Below are 20,363 nucleotides of genomic sequence, written 5' to 3' on the forward strand. Positions count from 1 at the left end.
AAACGGAACTCCCTGAAGAACTTTAAGATCCAAGTTTAAGCTCCACGGGGGAGCAACAGTTTTAAACACAGGCTTAATCCTAACCAAAGCCTGACAAAATGCCTGGACGTCTGGAACTTCTGCCAGACGCTTGTGCAAAAGAATAGACAGAGCAGAGATCTGTCCTTTTAAAGAACTAGCTGATAAGCCTTTGTCCAAACCCTCTTGGAGAAAGGACAATATCCTAGGAATCCTAGCCTTACTCCATGAGTAACTCTTGGATTCACACCAATAAAGATATTTATGCCATATCTTATGGTAGATTTTCCTGGTGACAGGCTTCCGAGCCTGTATTAAGGTATCAATGACTGACTCAGAGAAGCCACGCCTTGATAGATTCAAGCGTTCAATCTCCAGGCAGTCAGTCTCAGAGAAATTAGATTTGGATGATTGAAAGGACCTTGTATTAGAAGGTCCTGCCTCAGAGGCAGAGTCCATGGTGGAAGAGATGACATGTCCACTAGGTCTGCATACCAGGTCCTGCGTGGCCACGCAGGCGCTATCAGAATCACCGATGTTCTCTCCTGTTTGATTTTGGCAATCAGTCGAGGGAGCAGAGGGAACGGTGGAAACACATAGGTCAGGTTGAAGAACCAAGGAGCTGCTAGAGCATCTATCAGCGTTGCTCCCGGGTCCCTGGACCTTGATCCGTAACAAGGAAGCTTGGCGTTCTGGTGAGATGCCATGAGATCCAGTTCTGGTTTGCCCCAACGATGGACCAGTTGAGCAAACACCTCCGGATGAAAAGTCTGACGACTTAGAAAATCCACCTCCCAGTTCTCTACGCCTGGGATGTGGATCACTGACAGGTGGCAAGAGTGAGACTCTGCCCAGCGAATTATCTTTGATACTTCTAACATCGCTAGGGAACTCCTGGTTCCCCCTTGATGGTTGATGTAAGCCACAGTCGTGATGTTGTCCGACTGAAATCTGATGAACCTCAGTGTTGCTAACTGAGGCCAAGCTAGAAGAGCCTTGAATATTGCTCTTAACTCCAGAATATTTATTGGGAGGAGTTTCTCCTCCTGAGTTCACGATCCCTTAGCCTTCAGGGAGTTCCAGACTGCGCCCCAACCTAGAAGGCTGGCATCTGTTGTTACAATCGTCCAATCTGGCCTGCGAAAGGTCATACCCTTGGACAGATGGACCCGAGAATGCCAACAGAGAAGAGAATCTCTGGTCTCTTGATCCAGATTTAGTAGAGGGGACAAATCTGAGTAATCCCCATTCCACTGACTTAGCATGCATAATTGCAGCGGTCTGAGATGCAGGCGCGCAAATGGCACTATGTCCATTGCCGCTACCATTAAGCCGATTACTTCCATGCACTGAGCCACTGACGGGCGTGGAATGGAATGAAGGACACGGCAAGCATTTAGAAGTTTTGATAACCTGGACTCCGTCAGATAAATTTTCATCTCTACAGAATCTATAAGAGTCCCTAGGAAGGAGACTCTTGTGAGTGGTGATAGAGAACTCTTTTCCACGTTCACTTTCAACCCATGCGACCTCAGAAATGCCAGAACTATCTCTGTATGAGACTTGGCAATTTGAAAGCTTGACGCCTGTATCAGGATGTCGTCTAGATACGGAGCCACCGCTATGCCTCGCGGTCTTAGAACCGCCAGAAGTGAGCCCAGAACCTTTGTAAAAATTCTTGGGGCAGTGGCCAACCCGAAGGGAAGAGCTACAAATTGGTAATGCCTGTCTAGAAAGGCAAACCTTAGGAACCGATGATGATCTTTGTGAATCGGTATGTGAAGGTAGGCATCCTTTAAGTCCACTGTGGTCATGTACTGACCCTCTTGGATCATGGGTAGGATGGTCCGAATAGTTTCCATTTTGAATGATGGAACTCTGAGGAATTTGTTTAAGATCTTTAGATCCAAGATTGGTCTGAAGGTTCCCTCTTTCTTGGGAACCACAAACAGATTTGAATAAAATCCCTGTCCTTGTTACGTCCGCGGAACTGGATGGATCACTCCCATTACTAGGAGGTCTTACACACAGCTTAGGAATGCCTCTTTCTTTATCTGGTTTGCTGATAACCTTGAAAGATGAAATCTCCCTTGTGGAGGAGAAGCTTTGAAGTCCAGAAGATATCCCTGAGATATGATCTCCAACGCCCAGGGATCCTGAACATCTCTTGCCCACGCCTGGGCAAAGAGAGAAAGTCTGCCCCCCACTAGATCCGTTTCCGGATAGGGGGCCGTTCCTTCATGCTGTCTTGGGGGCAGCAGCAGGCTTTCTGGCCTGCTTGCCCTTGTTCCAGGACTGGTTAGGTTTCCAGGCCTGTCTGGAATGAGCAACAGTTCCCTCTTGTTTTGAAGCGGAGGAAGTTGATGCTGCTCCTGCCTTGAAATTTCGAAAGGCATGAAAATTAGACTGTTTGGCCTTTGATTTGGCCCTGTCCTGAGGAAGGGTATGACCCTTGCCTCCAGTAATGCCAGCAATAATTTCCTTCAAGCCAGGCCCGAATAAGGTCTGCCCCTTGAAAGGAATGTTGAGTAATTTAGACTTTGAAGTCACGTCAGCTGACCAGGATTTAAGCCATAGCGCCCTACGTGCCTGGATGGCGAATCCGGAATTCTTAGCCGTTAGTTTAGTCAAATGAACAATGGCATCAGAAACAAATGAGTTAGCTAGCTTAAGCGTTCTAAGCTTGTCAATAATTTAATTCAATGGAGCTGTCTGGATGGCCTCTTCCAGGGCCTCAAACCAGAATGCCGCCGCAGCAGTGACAGGCGCAATGCATGCAAGGGGCTGTAAAATAAAACCTTGTTGAATAAACATTTTCTTAAGGTAACCCTCCAATTTTTTATCCATTGGATCTGAAAAAGCACAACTGTCCTCATCCGGGATAGTGGTACGCTTTGCTAAAGTAGAAACTGCTCCCTCCCCCTTAGGGACCGTCTGCCATAAGTCCCGTGTAGTGGCGTCTATTGGAAACATTTTTCTAAATATATTAGGTGGGGAAAAGGGCACACCGGGTCTATCCCACTCCTTGCTAATAATTTCTGTAAGCCTTTTAGGTATAGGAAAAACGTCAGTACACACCGGCACCGCATAGTATCTATCCAGCCTACATAATTTCTCTGGAATTGCAACTGTGTTACAGTCATTCAGAGCAGCTAATACCTCCCCAAGCAATACACAGAGGTTCTCAAGCTTAAATTTAAAATTAGAAATCTCTGAATCAGGTTTCCCCGAGTCAGAGATGTCACCCACAGACTGAAGCTCTCCGTCCTCATGTTCTGCATACTGTGACGCAGTATCAAACATGGCTCTAACAGCATTTGCGAGCTCTGTATCTCTTCTAACCCCAGAGCTATCGCGCTTGCCTCTTAATTCAGGCAATCTAGATAATACCTCTGACAGGGTATTATTCATGATTGCAGCCATGTCCTGCAAGGTAATCGCTATGGGCGTCCCTGATGTAATTGGCACCATATTAGCATGCGTCCCCTGAGCGGGAGGCGAAGGGTCTGACACGTGGGGAGAGTTAGTCGGCATAACTTCCCCCTCGACAGAACCCTCTGGTGATAATTCTTTTATAGATAAAGACTGATCTTTACTGTTTAAGGTGAAATCAATACATTTAGTACACATTCTCCTATGGGGCTCCACCATGGCTTTCAAACATAATGAACAAGTAGGTTCCTCTGTGTCAGACATGTTTAAACAGACTAGCAATGAGACTAGCAAGCTTGGAAAACACTTTAAAACAAGTTTACAAGCAATATAAAAAACGTTACTGCGCCTTTAAGAAACACAAATTTTCCCAAATTTTGAAATAACAGTGAAAAAATGTAGTTACACTAACGAAAATACAGTGTATGTAATAAGTTAGCAGAGCATTGCACCCACTTGCAAATGGATGATTAACCCCTTAATACCAAAAACGGAATAACAAATGACAAAAACGTTTTTTAAACAGTCACAACAACTGCTACAGCTCTACTGTGGCTTTTTACCTCCCTCAATACGACTTTTGAAGCTGGATGTCTGTGTCTGTAATTTTTGCTGGGGGAAAAAAACGCCAAAATAGGCCCCTCCCACTCATATTACAACAGTGGGAAGCCTCAGGGAACTGTTTCTAGGCAAAATTCAAGCCAGCCATGTGGAAAAAACTAGGCCCCAATAAGTTTTATCACCAAACATATGTAAAAAACGATTAAACATGCCAACAAAGTTTTAAAATACACTTTTATAAGAGTATGTATCTCTATTAATAAGCCTGATACCAGTCGCTATCACTGCATTTAAGGCTTTACTTACATTACTTTGGTATCAGCAGCATTTTCTAGCAAATTCCATCCCTAGAAAAATATTTTAACTGCACATACCTTATAACAGGAAAACCTGCACGCTATTCCCCCTCTGAAGTTACCTCACTCCTCAGAATATGTGAGAACAGCAAAGGATCTTAGTTACTTCTGCTAAGATCATAGAAAACGCAGGCAGATTCTTCTTCTAAATACTGCCTGAGATAAACAGTACACTCCGGTACCATTTAAAAATAACAAACTTTTGATTGAAGAAATACACTAAGTATAAAACACCACAGTCCTCTTACGACCTCCATCTTAGTTGAGAGTTGCAAGAGAATGACTGGGTATGGCAGTGAGGGGAGGAGCTATATAGCAGCTCTGCTGTGGGTGATCTTCTTGCAACTTCCTGTTGGGAAGGAGAATATCCCACAAGTAAGTAATGGATGATCCGTGGACTGGATACACTTAACAAGAGAAACACAAATTACCAGCTAGCTCCAAGTAATGCATTGTTGCTCTTCAGCCTACATAGTTTTCCAGCAAAAAATACCAAAATGACAAAATAATTTAATAAAAGTACATTGAAAATGATACATTCATGTGTTAACCCATTGGCTGCCAGAAAGTTTATTTACTATAACATTTAAGATTTGGGTTGTGTACTTTCTTTATATTCAGCTAAAAAGTTCTCTACATCTAAATCTACAGCCAATTTTGTTTTAGAAAATAATTATTTTTAATAGGCTACAGTTCTGCTGCATAGGTTACCTTTAAATACAGAGCAGCTCAGGTTTAGGAAGGTTTATCTCTTTGGGAAGGCTTCTCAAATAACAGCAGTACAGAAATCTGTCAATAAGGCACTTTATAAATTACAAATACTAGTAATCCATCGTTATGTTGCCTTAAAATATGAAAGAATGTTTCAAATTACAGCTACTCAATTATATAGCTTTTGAATTTTTGATTTGTACTGTTTTTTTTTTCTTTTATGGGATACTGCTTATATTTATTTTTTTGTGATCAAATTACAGATCTGCATTTGTTAATATCACATGGGTATATATACTAGATATGTGCATTCCTTTTCGGACAAATACACATTTGTCATGAAAATGAAAGAAAATTAAAGAAAAGGAAAAATACTGACAAATTTCGTCAGTATTCGTTCATTTCTTTAATTTTTTTAAAGTGTTTAATACCTGATCCTCTTCTTGCCAGAGCCGGTCTGCACTAATAGACACAGGTAGTGCCAATACATCTATGGAATCCACATTATTAGGAGAGGGTTTTCAGGAGGATCAAGGAAGTGAGGGAGGCAGCAAGATGGCCAAAAAATGTATTTAATCTAAAAATGATGGGTGCTATCCATGTTTAAATTATGGCAACTGTAATTCGAGGAAAATAATTTTTACATCCCAGAACAGGTGATAAATATCAAATTAATGATTATTATACATTCAATTCAACCTAGGTAATTTATTTAATTAAATGCCCCTGTTCAAATTTTACATAGGGGAAACTACTAGATATGTTAAAGGATTAATGAACATCGATCTAATATTAGGTGTAAAAATAGGGAGGCCCCTGTTTCTTCACACTTTCTGGAAGCAGGTCATGCTATTAGCCAGCTATGCTGGCAGGTTACAGATAGTGTGAAGAAACCAAGAAAGGGAGGATATTGGGAGATTCTGCTAAAACAAAGGGAGGTATTTTGGATATGCAAATTGGATACTATGATTTCTAAAGGTTTGAATAAAGAGACATGACAGTATTTTTGTAAAAAATAATTATGTAGAAAGTGTAGTTCAGTTATCTGATATGATGTTGATACATTCTGTTGTAAAGAGCATTATTATTTAAATGAAATTTAATGAAAAACTGTATTTTATTCAATGATCATTAGGTGGCACTGTGTAAGGGTGATAGTAGTATTATATGTAATATATGGTTTGGAAATGGTCTGTAAATGTTGGTAAATGGATGTGTATTTAAAGCACTGATTCAAGTGTATCTATATGGCATGATTAAGGGTATTTAAACCAAAACATCGCCTGTAATATCCTGGACCTATATGTTCCAATAAAGCTGTGATTATATCCCTGGTGTTGTGGAATTTAGTTTCTTGAATTGGAATATCTTGGGGTGTCTGCAGGAACCCTGTTCCTACGTCATAAGACAGCGGTCGTAAGAGATGCTGTGTCTAATTGTGACTTTAACTGAATTGCGTTAAGCCAGGTGTTAGCATGGCCAGGATTCTGGCAAGAAGCCAGACAACAATTAGCCATAAGAACTAGACTATTCCTCTTTTGTATAATCTGCAAAACCAAAGTTCACAATGGAAAATGGAATACAATTTAACTGGAGGATTACTAGACGTTTTCCAGTGTTTTGGTGTAAACTACAGGGCAATCAATTAACCTTCAATGCTAACATGGAAATAACCTACAGCTTATTCTATCTCACCTGTTTTGTTCTTTTTTGTTACATTTTCAATTACACTGATCTGTAAACTTTGCTCATTTTGCTTATATTTTACTTCAAAACAAATAAAAACATTCAGAGGATTGCATGACACCCAGTTGTTTAGTGAAGCACTATTGGTGACTGGTCTTTAGAGGGGTGGGGTCTAATGACGTCACTAATGACATCATTTTGGCTTACATAACCCTGTGGGTAGTGTAGCTCTGGCACTTTGTTTGGATGCACTTTGTTCCAGCATGCAGCTGATTTTGCACACTTTTTTCCAAGTAGTTGGCACAGTGAGTTTTCATTGTTAGTGTTATTATTCTCTGTACACTTTTTTATTTATTTCAATTGATATTATCCTCACATTGATTGGTTGTCTATGATAAACTATTAACATTACTTCATTAATGGTAGGCGTTGCCTTTGCCAAACTTGTAATACCTCTACCATTTTTTTTAATTTAGATTAAAGAATATAGATGTAAAGGTATATTCATATACTAATTTTATTTTTCATACAGTGTCTAATTGTGAATCATTTCCCATTTCCCAGTTATTTTACACAAAGATTTTGATCGGGTGTATAGTTGTAGTTATTTTGTCAGATGTCATTTATACAGTTCATGGCAAGTGTTATTTTCGTTATTTTGATATGCATATAGGTCTGATAAAACAGCCCTGCAAGGCTGATTAACACGTCACCTTTTAAGATTTGAATAAAGATTTTAAGGCAATTACACCTTGCCACAAAGATCCTTTTTATTGTTGACATCTGATAAATGAATATTGGAGTACCTGCGTATCCTGCCACTTGGAGTAACTTTGTTTCCTGCTACCTATGATCAGTCAGCCGGACAGCTGGGAAGTTCCAGCTTGCTATTAGAGCACCTGGAGGTGCTCTCTTTTTGTGAGTATTCTGTACACTATTTCATACTGTTTATATACAGACTGTGCTAAGCCATTTTGCTGCCCTTGTTTCTTTTGTGTTTTACTTTAAATTTAAAATGAACAATAGAATATTTTCTGGCAAATGTCAAAGTTAATCCCATATTCCCTCTCCCTATATCATGTGATAGCCAATCCATAAGCCAAATCACAAATTGCATATATGTAGATACTGTGCATCTTTGCTCATACTCAGTAGAACCTGGGGCATCAGAAAGTGTGCGTATAAAATATTTTGATAATGGGAAGTATATTTCAAAGTTTTTTTTTTTTTTTTTAAATTGCATGTTTTATCTGAATCAGGAAATTTTAATTTTGACTTTAGTGTCCTTTTAATATAAGGCAAGTACCATGGAGTCATACTTGAAAGTAAATTGAAAAGTTGTTTAAAATAGCATGAAAGTTTAATTTTAACTAGACTGTCCCTTTATCATCAAATTGTCTTTGTCCTGGTATTCTTTGTTGAAAGCTAAACCTAGGTAGGCTTATATGCTAATTTCTCAGACCTTGAAGGTCACCTCTTATCTCAGGGCATTTTGGCAGTTTTTCACAGCTAGTAGTGCTAGTTTGTCTGTACCATATAGGTAACATTGTGCTCTCTCCCGTGGAATTATTTATGAGTCGGCACTAATTGGCTAAAATGCAAGTCTATCAAAAGCACTGATATTGGCTTAGATACAGAGGTAAAAGTGTATAAATATAACATTGTTGAAAAACTTGGGAATGGGTAATAAAGGGATTATCTATCTTTTTAAACAATAAACATTCTTGACTAGACTGTCTCTTTAAGATAGGTTTTTAAAGAATAAAGATATTTTGTTGTGTACACTCTTTCTGGTCTTTTTCATGCATATAGTGTATTTTGTTAGACTCGCTGTATTTACCCAGAAGAGCATCAATCTAATGATGTACTTAAAGGGACAGTCTACACCAGAATTGTTATTGTTTTTTTTGTTTTTTTTAAATAATATTTTTATTGAGGTTTAAACAATACAAAGAAAAAAAAAATAAGCACCAAATATGCACAATTCAATACAAATATCCGCCAACAAGTTAAAAATTAAGCATCTGTAAGGAGAGATATCCATTATGATATTATATTCCCCAAAATAATATAGGCTTCTATAGAGCCTCAAATTCCCATACCCCTAATGCGAAGAGACATATAATTTGACCTCCAAACTATACAAAGATTACCCAAACAACCTTGGGCAATTACTGACCAGTCTCAGGAAGGTCCTATAGCTGCAGCAACATGCACCCTTTCAAATGTACACAATGCAGCGCTTATATCATCCAGTGAATTAGGGGTGCCTTACTTAGTAGAACTAAGGGAAATGTTTAAGGTGCTAATTAATAAACCTCTTATTTTGCCCTCTAAAATATTACAGGCCACTCTCGGGCCTTATCTACCCATGTACACCATATGAGGGTTTCAATAAAATGATCTTTATGCTGGCCTCCTAACTTTCTAGAGGCCCCTTACACAGTTATGATCCGACATAGGAGGTGTATATAATTACACAGGGGGGGGGTACATAGTGAGGTGAGAAATACATATGTTGTGCCATCAACATTAGTAGTAAATTAGCAAAGCTAGTCTAGATAAATAAATCTGAACAGATTGCCCCATCTCGGCCGCAAATCTGTGTGTACTAATGAATTGTGGGGGAGGAGAAAAACATCTATGGCATATACTATTAAGCTCTCCCTACCCAGCCAAAATATATACAAAGTATTCCCAGATACTAGCCATGGGGGGGCTCCCTGGCAACACACAAAGCCTAGTTAGGGAACTCCTGGGGAAGCTTATGTGGATAGTGGTTAGGGGAATTTTTAGGGTCATGTGCCCTTCTGGATTAAACTAAACAAAGGCCACAACTAGTCTCCAGGATAATAGCCATGTGGGAGAATTAATCATGCACAGTGGGACGTGGTGCAGGTTAACACCCCATGGGCAGAGGTTTCTCCTATTACGATACATTTATATACTATTGAGGCTACAGATAAGAGAACAAGCTAACCAAATATCTCCCTGCAACAAGGGCTCATACCCTCCCTAACAAGAGTGTACATAACCTATAATATAAAAGTGGGAGGGGGAAATATTACACACATGAGCAGGTACTTTCTTAATATAAAGGACCCAATTGTAAAGGTCAGAATCTACTGGGGACAGGATACACAAGAATGGGATGCATACTAACGGTGACCAATATGATTGTATAGCTTATAAGCATGTCATGAGCAAATAAGTAAGGTTAGATTGCGAGTACATACATCAGGCCCTAGGGCCTTCATAGTGAGCCGCAACGGGCATCCTAGAAAAGTATTTGGGAACATAACAGTATATACAATGCGAGAATGTCTCATCAACATCAGTCTCTGCGGATACAGACACATCTTTCAGGCCATGTCACCTCATTCATCCGATGCCAGACCGGAGACCCTGGGAGGTATGATGACACAATAGTCTAACTCGGGGGATCTGTAGGATCTGCCAGCTCTCCCTTCTATCCAGATGGGACAAGTGTATTAAGTCCCACCTTGAAGGCACTCCAAGAGTTGTACTGGTTGGCAGCAGAGGGGAGCCTGCGTGGAGAACTGCGAGCATCCTGTCGCGCTGTAGTACCCGTACCTCAGTAATTATCACAATGCCGTCTTCCTTTACCCTGGGATATTCTGCTTGGGGCCGCAAATGTTCGTCAGGCGAGAGAAACTTAATCTTAGGACCTGTGCCTGTCAGCATCAGCGGAAGAGAGCACGCTTGAGGAGCTGTAGGCGCCATGCCACTCCGCGGTTCCTGCACCACCTTGCGCTCTATCATGGGTCCGTCCCCGTGTATGCGCATTGCGTGTGTCATACAAATAATGGCATCGAGTATCTTACACAACTTTCTCCCGTGCTCTTCCAGGAGATCTCTGATAACGGAGTAGGGTATTTGCATGTCCATGTTGGTTAGCACTGTGACGCACCCCAAGCAGGAAGGGTCGGCAGGTTTGGAGAAGTATTAGGTGGTTTAGGGTGTAGCGATCAGTATCCCGGCTGGATGCACTAATATTCCAAAATGGCGCTACTTGATGAGACGGTCCGATCCTAGGCAGATATTCAGCTCAACATAGCGCAATAGATTACCAAGCACTTATTAGCATGTCCAGGGCTTCTCCTAGCATAATTAGTCAGTAGGTTAGCGATTATTTTGAGGTTTTTCAACAGTATTAGGGCTTTCTCAGGAGCTGTATTAACGGAGCTCCCAGATAGTGCGACCGACTCAGTTGCTGGCTAGCCCCGCCCCCCCCAATTGTTATTGTTTTAAAAGATAGATAATCCCTTGTTTACCCATTCCCTAGTTTTGCATAACCAACACAGTTATATTTATATACTTTTTACCTCTGTGATTATCTTGTATCTAAGCCTCTGCAGACTGCCCCATTATTTGTTCTTTTGACAGACTTGCAGTTTAGCCAATCAGTGATGGCTCCCAGGTAACTTCACGTGCACGAGCACAGTGTTATCTATATGAAAAACATGAACTAACACCCTCTAGTGGTGAAAAACCTGTTAAAATGCATTCTTAAGAGGCGGTCTTCAAGGTCTAAGAAATTAGCATATGAACCTCATAAGTTAAGCTTTCAACTAAGAATACCAAGAGAACAAAGAAAAATTGGTGATAAAAGTAAATTGGAAAATTGTTTAAAATTACATACCCTATCTGAATCATGAAAGTTTTTTTTGGACTAGACTGTCCCTTTAAAGGGACAGTCAACACCAGAACTTTTGTTGTTTAAAAAGATAGATAATCCTTTTATTACCCATTCCCCTGTTTTGCATAATCAGCACTGTTATATTATTATACTTTTTACCTCTGTGATTACATTGTATCTAAGGATCTTCTGACAGCCCCCTGATCACATTACTTTTTATTTATTCTCTATTGATTTTCATTTTAGCCAATTAGTGCAGTGTCTGCCACAAGCCACGGGCGTGCTCACACTGTTATCTATATGGCTCACATGAACTAGCTCTCCCCTGTTGTAAAAAGCAAATAAAAAAGCATGTGATAAGAGGCGGCCTTCAAAGGCTTAGACATTATCATATGAGCCTTTCTAGGTTAAGCTCTAAACTAAGAAAACCAAGAGAACAAAGCAAAATTGGTGATAAAAGTAAATTGGAAAGTTGTTTAAAATTGCACGCCCTATTTGAAACATGATAGTTTTTTTTGGACTTGACTGTCCCTTTAATAGAGTTACAATGTTTCAAGCTGAATTGGTATAAACAAGAGTTAAGTGGTTACTAAACTAGAGAGAACTGCCTGGTTGAATCTTGAATTGTCAGGAATTGCAGCTTCCCTGAGGAATTCCAGTTAGGAAAACAAACATCAGCAGTATCTATTGTGTGCTTCCTATCAGTGCTTATAGTGGTGATAAAAAGTACAAGATGTTAATTTTATCAGACTTGCAAGAAATTAATATAATGGGCCTCATATGCTAAAGAGCAGACACATTGTGGGTGCGGAATGCCACTGTGCCTGCTTTGTGTGCGGGCAAACAGGTTCCCTGCCTGGAAACAAGTTATTACATAACACTTTCTTGTCTGGGATGTTTTAAAGGGACATGGCACCCATAATTTTCTTTCATGACTCAGATAGAGCATACAATTTTAGACAACTTTCCTCATTTTATCTAATTTGCTTTGTTTTCTTGGTATCCTTTGTTGAAAACCATACCTAGGTAGGCACAGTAGCAGGAACATATGCCTCTCGTGATTGGTTTACCGACATGTTTTGCTAAATAGATAATAGAAGCAAATAAAAAAAAGTTGTTTTCAAATGAATGCTTTATCTGAATAATGAAAGAAAAAAATTAGAGCACTATATGGCAGCAGTTTTGCAAGGCAAATTTCAATTTCAAGAGCACTAGATGGCAGCACTATTTCCTGCCATGTAGTGATCCAGGCACAAAGAATGCACTAGGAATGAGGCAAATTTTGAAAATAGAAGACAATTGGAAACTTTTTAAAAAAATTATATGCTCTTTCTGAATCACAAAATAACATTTTGGGTTTCATATCCCTTTAATAAATAGAGCCCATAGTGCTGAAGATACAAATATGTTCCCTAATCCGACCTCACAAAGGTCTCATTTTATGCTGTATCTGATTAATGAAAGTTTAATTCTGACATTCATAATATCAAAGAATTATCCAGTCATGTGCTTATTTAGAGAGGCACAGGGGTGCACCACGGGTGTGACTTTGACAATGTGTTTAACCGCAAAGTACAAAGCAGAAGAAGAAATTTATTTCAAAACAGAATTCTATATTAAAATAGACCACCAATTTTACACTAGAATAACCATTTTTTTCTCATTTTATCAACGTAACGCTTTGGTGTATTTTTATTAGGTGGAACTTTATATACATGATGGGTGAGTTAGAATTCCTGGAAGCTTAAAGGGACATGAAACCCAAATTTTTTCTTTCATGATTTAGAAAGAGCATACAATTATAAACAACTTTCTAATTTACTTCTATTTTCTATTTTGCTTCATTTTCTTGATATTCTTTGCTGAAAAGCATATCTATATATGCTTAGTAGCTGCTGATTGGTAGCTGCACATAGATGCCTCCTGTGATTGGTTCACCGTGTGCATTGCTATTTCTTCATTAAAGTATATCTAAAGAATGAAGCAAATTAGGTAATAGAAGTAAATTGGAATGTTGTTTAAAATTGTATTCTCTACCTTAATCATGAAAGAAAATGTTTGGGTATAGTGTCCCTTTAAGGATGAAAATTTTTCATACTATAATAAATGAACTACAATATTTGATTATTCAACCTCATAGTCTGGCATGTATTATATATGATCTATTTTATACCCATTTTTAATTTTTAGTCTCCTTCCACTTTTTATAAACTGTGTGTGTGTGTGTGTATATATATATATATATATACACGTATAGATACACACAAACGTACTACGTATACATATATATATATATATATATATATATATATATATATATATATATACACACAGAGTCTGGAAGGAGACTAAAAATGAAAAAATGGGTATAAAATAGATCATATGATATATGCCAGACTATGAGGTTGAATTATTTATCAAATATATATATATACACACACGCTTTAGGTATCATCAAAATCTGTGACCTTAATCCATGCTTTGCTCAAACAAAAATACTAGACAGAGATATGCTAAAGATAAAAATTTCAATATTTATATTCAATTCCAAAATAAACTAACAAAATGTAAATATTTTACCTGTGTTTTAAAATAATATTTTAAACTTAATTTAATCAAACATAGTTAATCTTTTAATGAATGTTGTTATTAAAAATAATGTACCAGTATTTATAAAACACCACACTGTGCTTTAAACTACTGAGCATTTGGCAGTCATTTTTTTAAATGAATTGCGCTCCTGAGAATTCTCATACAGTTGACTTTATTTTCTTGTCACATACTAGCAACATTCAAGGTCACCATTTAATCCTTGGTTTTGGCAACAGTATTTGTAAAAATGCATATTTACACTACCTGATGTAGATATAAATAAAATCATTCACACAATGAAGGTTAAATGTATGTTTAGTTATATTCTAATGGCATTTCGAATTACATTTTGGTGATATTCAAACATATTTATAATTGTAGAACTGTAGCATTCCATGTACGTCAGGCAGTTGCAGAACAATGTAATTGTAAAGAGAGGTAGGGATTCGTGTACATCCATCAGTGACATCAGACATTTTCAACAGTGTTATGGATTTTTTAATTAAGAAACTGACTTAGGCTTTTTGTTTTAGTTCTGCAGGAAAGTAACACAGGACACTCACTATTTAATAGAAACATAGGCTGACAGCAGAGGCCCATCAAGCCCTCATTTTCATCTAATGTGTAAGTTTAATGAATTTTTAGGATATGCTTGTGCATATACCATTCATTCTTAAATTCATTAACAGTATAAAGTCAAGGTTAAAGTGATTGTAAACTTTAACTGGACATTAAACACTAAATAAATAGCAATTCAGAGTATAAATTCATACCCCTCCGCATGCGTTAGGGCAATGGGACACCAATCGGACAGATTTGCGGTCTTAAACAGTACAAGACAGGGTTGTCCTCTATCCCCTCTACTCTTTGCTTTATGTATAGAACCCTTGGCACAACACATCAGGAACTCCCCAGACATTACAGGAATTAAAATAGGACAATCAGATTACAAACTCACACTTTTTGCAGATGACGTTTTACTCTCACTAACCAAACCTCTAATCTCACTACAAAACCTATATAACACTCTTGGGAATTTTTCCACTATATCAAAATATAAAGTGAACCTTGAAAAATTTGAAGCCGTGCCTTTAGCTATAATAGACCACACAAAAAAATTGATAGAACTAAACTTTGAGTTTAACTGGGTAAAACACTATCTAAAGTATCTAGGAATCAATCTCACAAAACACTCATCGGAACTATACCAAGCCAATTACCCTCCAATATACAAAGCAATTAATCAAAACCTTATTTAATGGAGCAAACTAACCACTAGATTTAGAGTTCTGCGTTAGCCATCAAAACCAGCGTTAGGGGCTCCTAACGCTGGTTTTGGCCGCCCGCTGGTATTTAGAGTCAGTCAGGAAAGGGTCTAACGCTCACTTTCCAGCCGCGACTTTTCCATACCGCAGATCCCCTTACGTCAATTGCGTATCCTATCTTTTCAATGGGATCTTTCTAACGCTGGTATTTAGAGTATTGGCTGAAGTGAGCGTTAGAAATCTAACGACAAGACTCCAGCCGCAGCAAAAAGCCAGGAGTTAAGAGCTTTCTGGGCTAACGCCGGTTCATAAAGCTCTTAACTACTGTGCTCTAAAGTACACTAACACCCATAAACTACCTATGTACCCCTAAACTGAGGCCCCCCCACATCGCTGCCACTCTATTAAATTTTTTTAACCCCTAATCTGCCGACCACACACCGCCGCAACCTTCGTTATCCCTATGTACCCCTAATCTGTTTACCCTAACACCGCCGACCCCTATATTATATTTATTAACCCCTAATCTGCCGCCCCCAATGTCGCCGCTACCTTACCTACAATTATTAACCCCTAATCTGCTGACCGGACCTCACCGCTACTATAATAAATGTATTAACCCCTAATCCGCCTCAATAACCCTATAATAAATAGTATTAACCCCTAATCTGCCCTCCCTAACATCACCGACACCTAACTTCAAGTATTAACCCCTAATCTGCAGACCGGACCTCACCGCTACTCTATTAAATGTATTAACCCCTAAAGCTAAGTCTAACCCTAACACTAACACCCCCTTAAGTTAAATATAATTTAAATCAAACGAAATAAATGAACTCTTATTAAATAAATTATTCCTATTTAAAGCTAAATACTTACCTGTAAAATAAACCCTAATATAGCTACAATATAAATTATAATTATATTGTAGCTATTTTAGGATTTATATTTATTTTACAGGCAAATTAGTATTTATTTTAACCAGGTACAATAGCTATTAAATAGTTAATAACTATTTAATAGCTACCTAGTTAAAATAATTACAAAATTACCTGTAAAATAAATTCTAACCTAAGTTACAATTAAATCTAACACTACACTATCAATAAATTAAATAAAATACCTACAATTATCTACAATTAAACCTAACACTACACTATCAATAAATTAATTACATACAAATACCTACAATTAAATACAATTAAATAAACTAACTAAAGTACAAAAAATAAAAAAAGAACTAAGTTACAAAAAATAAAAAAAATAATTTACAAACATTAGAAAAATATTACAACAATTTTATGCTAATTACACCTACTCTAAGCCCCCTAATAAAATAACAAAGCCCCCCAAAATAAAAAAAATGCCCTACCCTATTCTAAAATACAAATAGAAAAGCTCTTTTACCTTACCAGCCCTTAAAAGGGCCTTTTGCGGGGCATGCCCCAAAAAATTCTGCTCTTTTGCCTGTAAAAAAAACATACAATACCCCCCAACATTACAACCCACCACCCACATACCCCTAATCTAACCCAACCCCCTCTTAAATAAACCTAACACTAAGCCCCTGAAGATCTCCCTACCTTGTCTTCACCACGCCGGGTATCATCAATCCGTCCAGAGGAGGCTCCAAAGTCTTCATCTAAGCCCAAGCGGGGGCTGAAGAGGTCCATCATCGGGCTGAAGAGATCCATCATCCGGCTGAAGAGGTCCATCATCGGGCTGAAGAGATCCCTCATCGGGCTGAAGAGGTCCATCATCGGGCTGAAGAGATCCATCATCCGGCTGAAGAGGTCCATCATCGGGCTGAAGTCTTCTATCAAGCGGCATCTTCAATCTTCTTTCTTCCGGATCCATCTTCATCCCGCTGACGCGGAACATCCATCCTGGCCGACGACTTCCCGACGAATGATGGTTCCTTTAAATGACATCATCCAAGATGGCGTCCCTCACATTCCGATTGGCTGATAGGATTCTATCAGCCAATCGGAATTAAGGTAGGAAAATTCTGATTGGCTGATGGAATCAGCCAATCAGATTCAAGTTCAATCCGATTGGCTGATCCAATAAACCAATCAGATTGAGCTCGCATTCTATTGGCTGATCGGAACAGCCAATAGAATGCAAGCTCAATCTGATTGGCTGATTCCATCAGCCAATCAGAATTTTTCTGCCTTAATTCCGATTGGCTGATAGAATCCTATCAGCCAATCGGAATTCGAGGGACGCCATCTTGGATGACGTCAGTTAAAGGAACCGTCATTTGTCGGGAAGTCGTCGGCCAGGATGGATGTTCCGCGTCGGCGGGATGAGGATGGATCCGGAAGAAAGAAGACTGAAGATGCCGCTTGATAGAAGACTTCAGCCCGATGATGGACCTCTTCAGCCGGATGATGGATCTCTTCAGCCCGATGATGGACCTCTTCAGCCCGATGATGGACCTCTTCAGCCGGATGATGGATCTCTTCCGCCCCCGCTTGGATGAAGACTTCGGAGCCTCCTCTGGACGGATCGGTGATACCCGGCGTGGTGAAGATAAGGTAGGGAGATCTTCAGGGGCTTAGTGTTAGGTTTATTTAAGGGGGGTTTGGTTTAGATTAGGGGTATGTGGGTGGTGGGTTGTAATGTTGGGGGGGTATTGTATGTTTTTTTTACAGGCAAATGAGCAGAATTCTTTGGGGCAGGGCTGGTAAGGTAAAAGAGCTTTTCTATTTGTATTTTAGAATAGGGTAGGGCATTTTTTATTTTGGGGGGCTTTGTTATTTTATTAGGGGGCTTAGAGTAGGTGTAATTAGCTTAAAATTGTTGTAATATTTTTCTAATGTTTGTAAATTATTTTTTTATTGTTTGTAACTTAGTTCTTTTTTATTTTTTGTACTTTAGTTAGTTTATTTAATTGTATTTAATTGTAGATATTTGTATGTAATTAATTTATTGATAGTGTAGTGTTAGGTTTAATTGTAGATAATTGTAGGTATTTTATTTAATTAATTTATTGATAGTGTAGTGTTAGGCTTAATTGTAACTTAGGTTAGGATTTATTTTACAGGTAATTTTGTAATTATTTTAACTAGGTAGCTATTAAATAGTTATTAACTATTTAAAAGCTATTGTACCTGGTTAAAATAAATACAAAGTTGCCTATAAAATAAATATAAATCCTAAAATAGCTACAATATTATTATAATTTATATTGTAGCTATATTAGGGTTTATTTTACAGGTAAGTATTTAGCTTTAAATAGGAATAATTTATTTAATAAGAGTTAATTTCGTTAAATAAAAATTATATTTAACTTAGGGGGGTGTTAGTGTTAGGGTTAGACTTAGCTTTAGGGGTTAATAAATTTAATAGAGTAGCGGTGAGGTCCGGTCTGCAGATTAGGGGTTAATACTTGAAGTTAGGTGTCGGTGATGTTAGGGAGGGCAGATTAGGGGTTAATACTATTTATTATAGGGTTATTGAGGCAGGAGTGAGGCGGATTAGGGGTTAATAACTTTATTATAGTAGCAGTGAGGTCCGGTCGGCAGATTAGGTAGGTGGCGGCGACATTGGGGCAGCAGATTAGGGGTTATAAATATAATATAGGGGACGGCGGTGTTAGGGGCAGCAGATTAGGGGTACATAGGGATAACGTAGGTGGCGGCGGTGTATCGAGCGGCAGATTAGGGGTTAAAAAAAATATGCAGGGGTCAGCGATTATGGGGGTGGCAGATTAGGGGTTAATAAGTGTAAGATTAGGGGTGTTTAGACTCGGAGTACATGTTAGGGTGTTAGGTGAAGACTTAGGAAGTGTTTCCCCATAGTAAACAATGGGGCTGCGTTAGTGCTGAACGTTGCTTTTTTGCAGGTGTTAGGTTTTTTTTCAGCTCAAATGGCCCCATTGTTTCCTATGGGGGAATCGTGCACGAGCACGTTTTTGTAGCTGGTCGCGTCCGTAAGCACCGCTGGTATTTAGAGTTGCAGTGGCGGTAAATATGCTCTACGCTCCCTTTTTGGAGCCTAACGCAGCCCTTCTGTGAACTCTAAATACCAGCGGTATTTAAAAATGCGGGAGAAAAAAAGCACGCGTAGCTAACGCACCCCTTTGGTCGCAGAACTCTAAATCTAGCAGTAAGATAATGATTTTCTTGGTTTGGATGTCTATCTGCGATCAAAATGACAGTGTTACCAAGGATTTTATATTTATTTCGGACCCTACCAATAGGCATTCCGAATTGCAATCCAGACAATCTCAAAAATAGCATAAATTGCTTCATAAGAGGCACACAAAAAAATCCCTAAATCTATATTCACGAGACCACATTAGAGTCTGATTTAAGCAACTTACATCCTCAAGAGCTGGCTCTGTGGGATCCCAATTACAGACTACATGCTCAAAACTTGGTCCACACTCACGTTATCCCTCAAACTACTCCCTAGCAGATCACTCAAGACTCCCCTGAAATTAATAACACCTACAGATGAGACCACAACTATAAAGAAATGGGAAAATAGAGGCTTATACAGGATTGCAGACTTAGTAGACAAAGGTAAACTAATGACATACACACAGCTACAGGATAAACTACCCCTACAAATTGCACTGGTTTTTATATCTTCAGCTATCTTTTATCATACATAACTACCTACTTTCATTGAAAGGCGACCCCTTCACCACCCTAGAAAACATCTGTAGCTCCCCATCCAGACCTAGAAAAACTATCACACAAATATACCAATCAATTCAGTCTTCCACACAAGTCACTAAAACAAACCTACACCTTAAATGGGAAGCTGACCTAAATACAGAAATTGATATTCCTAACTGAAAAAAAATTATACAACGCAAGTAAAGGCATATTAAGTGCTGATATGCTAGAGAATTGCCTTAAAACAAACTTCAGATGGTATCTCACTCTAACCATCACTGCTCATAATAACACTAGACGGGGGTCCAAACTCTGTTATAGAGGTTGTGAAATTGAGGGCACATAGAAACATATGTGGTGGGACTGTTCTCACTCCAAGGTAATTTGGAATAAATTATCACTCTTTTTAAGTAGGATCCTAGACAGCCCCATTCAGCTGACCTTGAACCAA

The sequence above is a fragment of the Bombina bombina genome, chromosome 2, assembly GCF_027579735.1.
Source record: "Bombina bombina isolate aBomBom1 chromosome 2, aBomBom1.pri, whole genome shotgun sequence".
Taxonomy (NCBI): domain Eukaryota; kingdom Metazoa; phylum Chordata; class Amphibia; order Anura; family Bombinatoridae; genus Bombina; species Bombina bombina.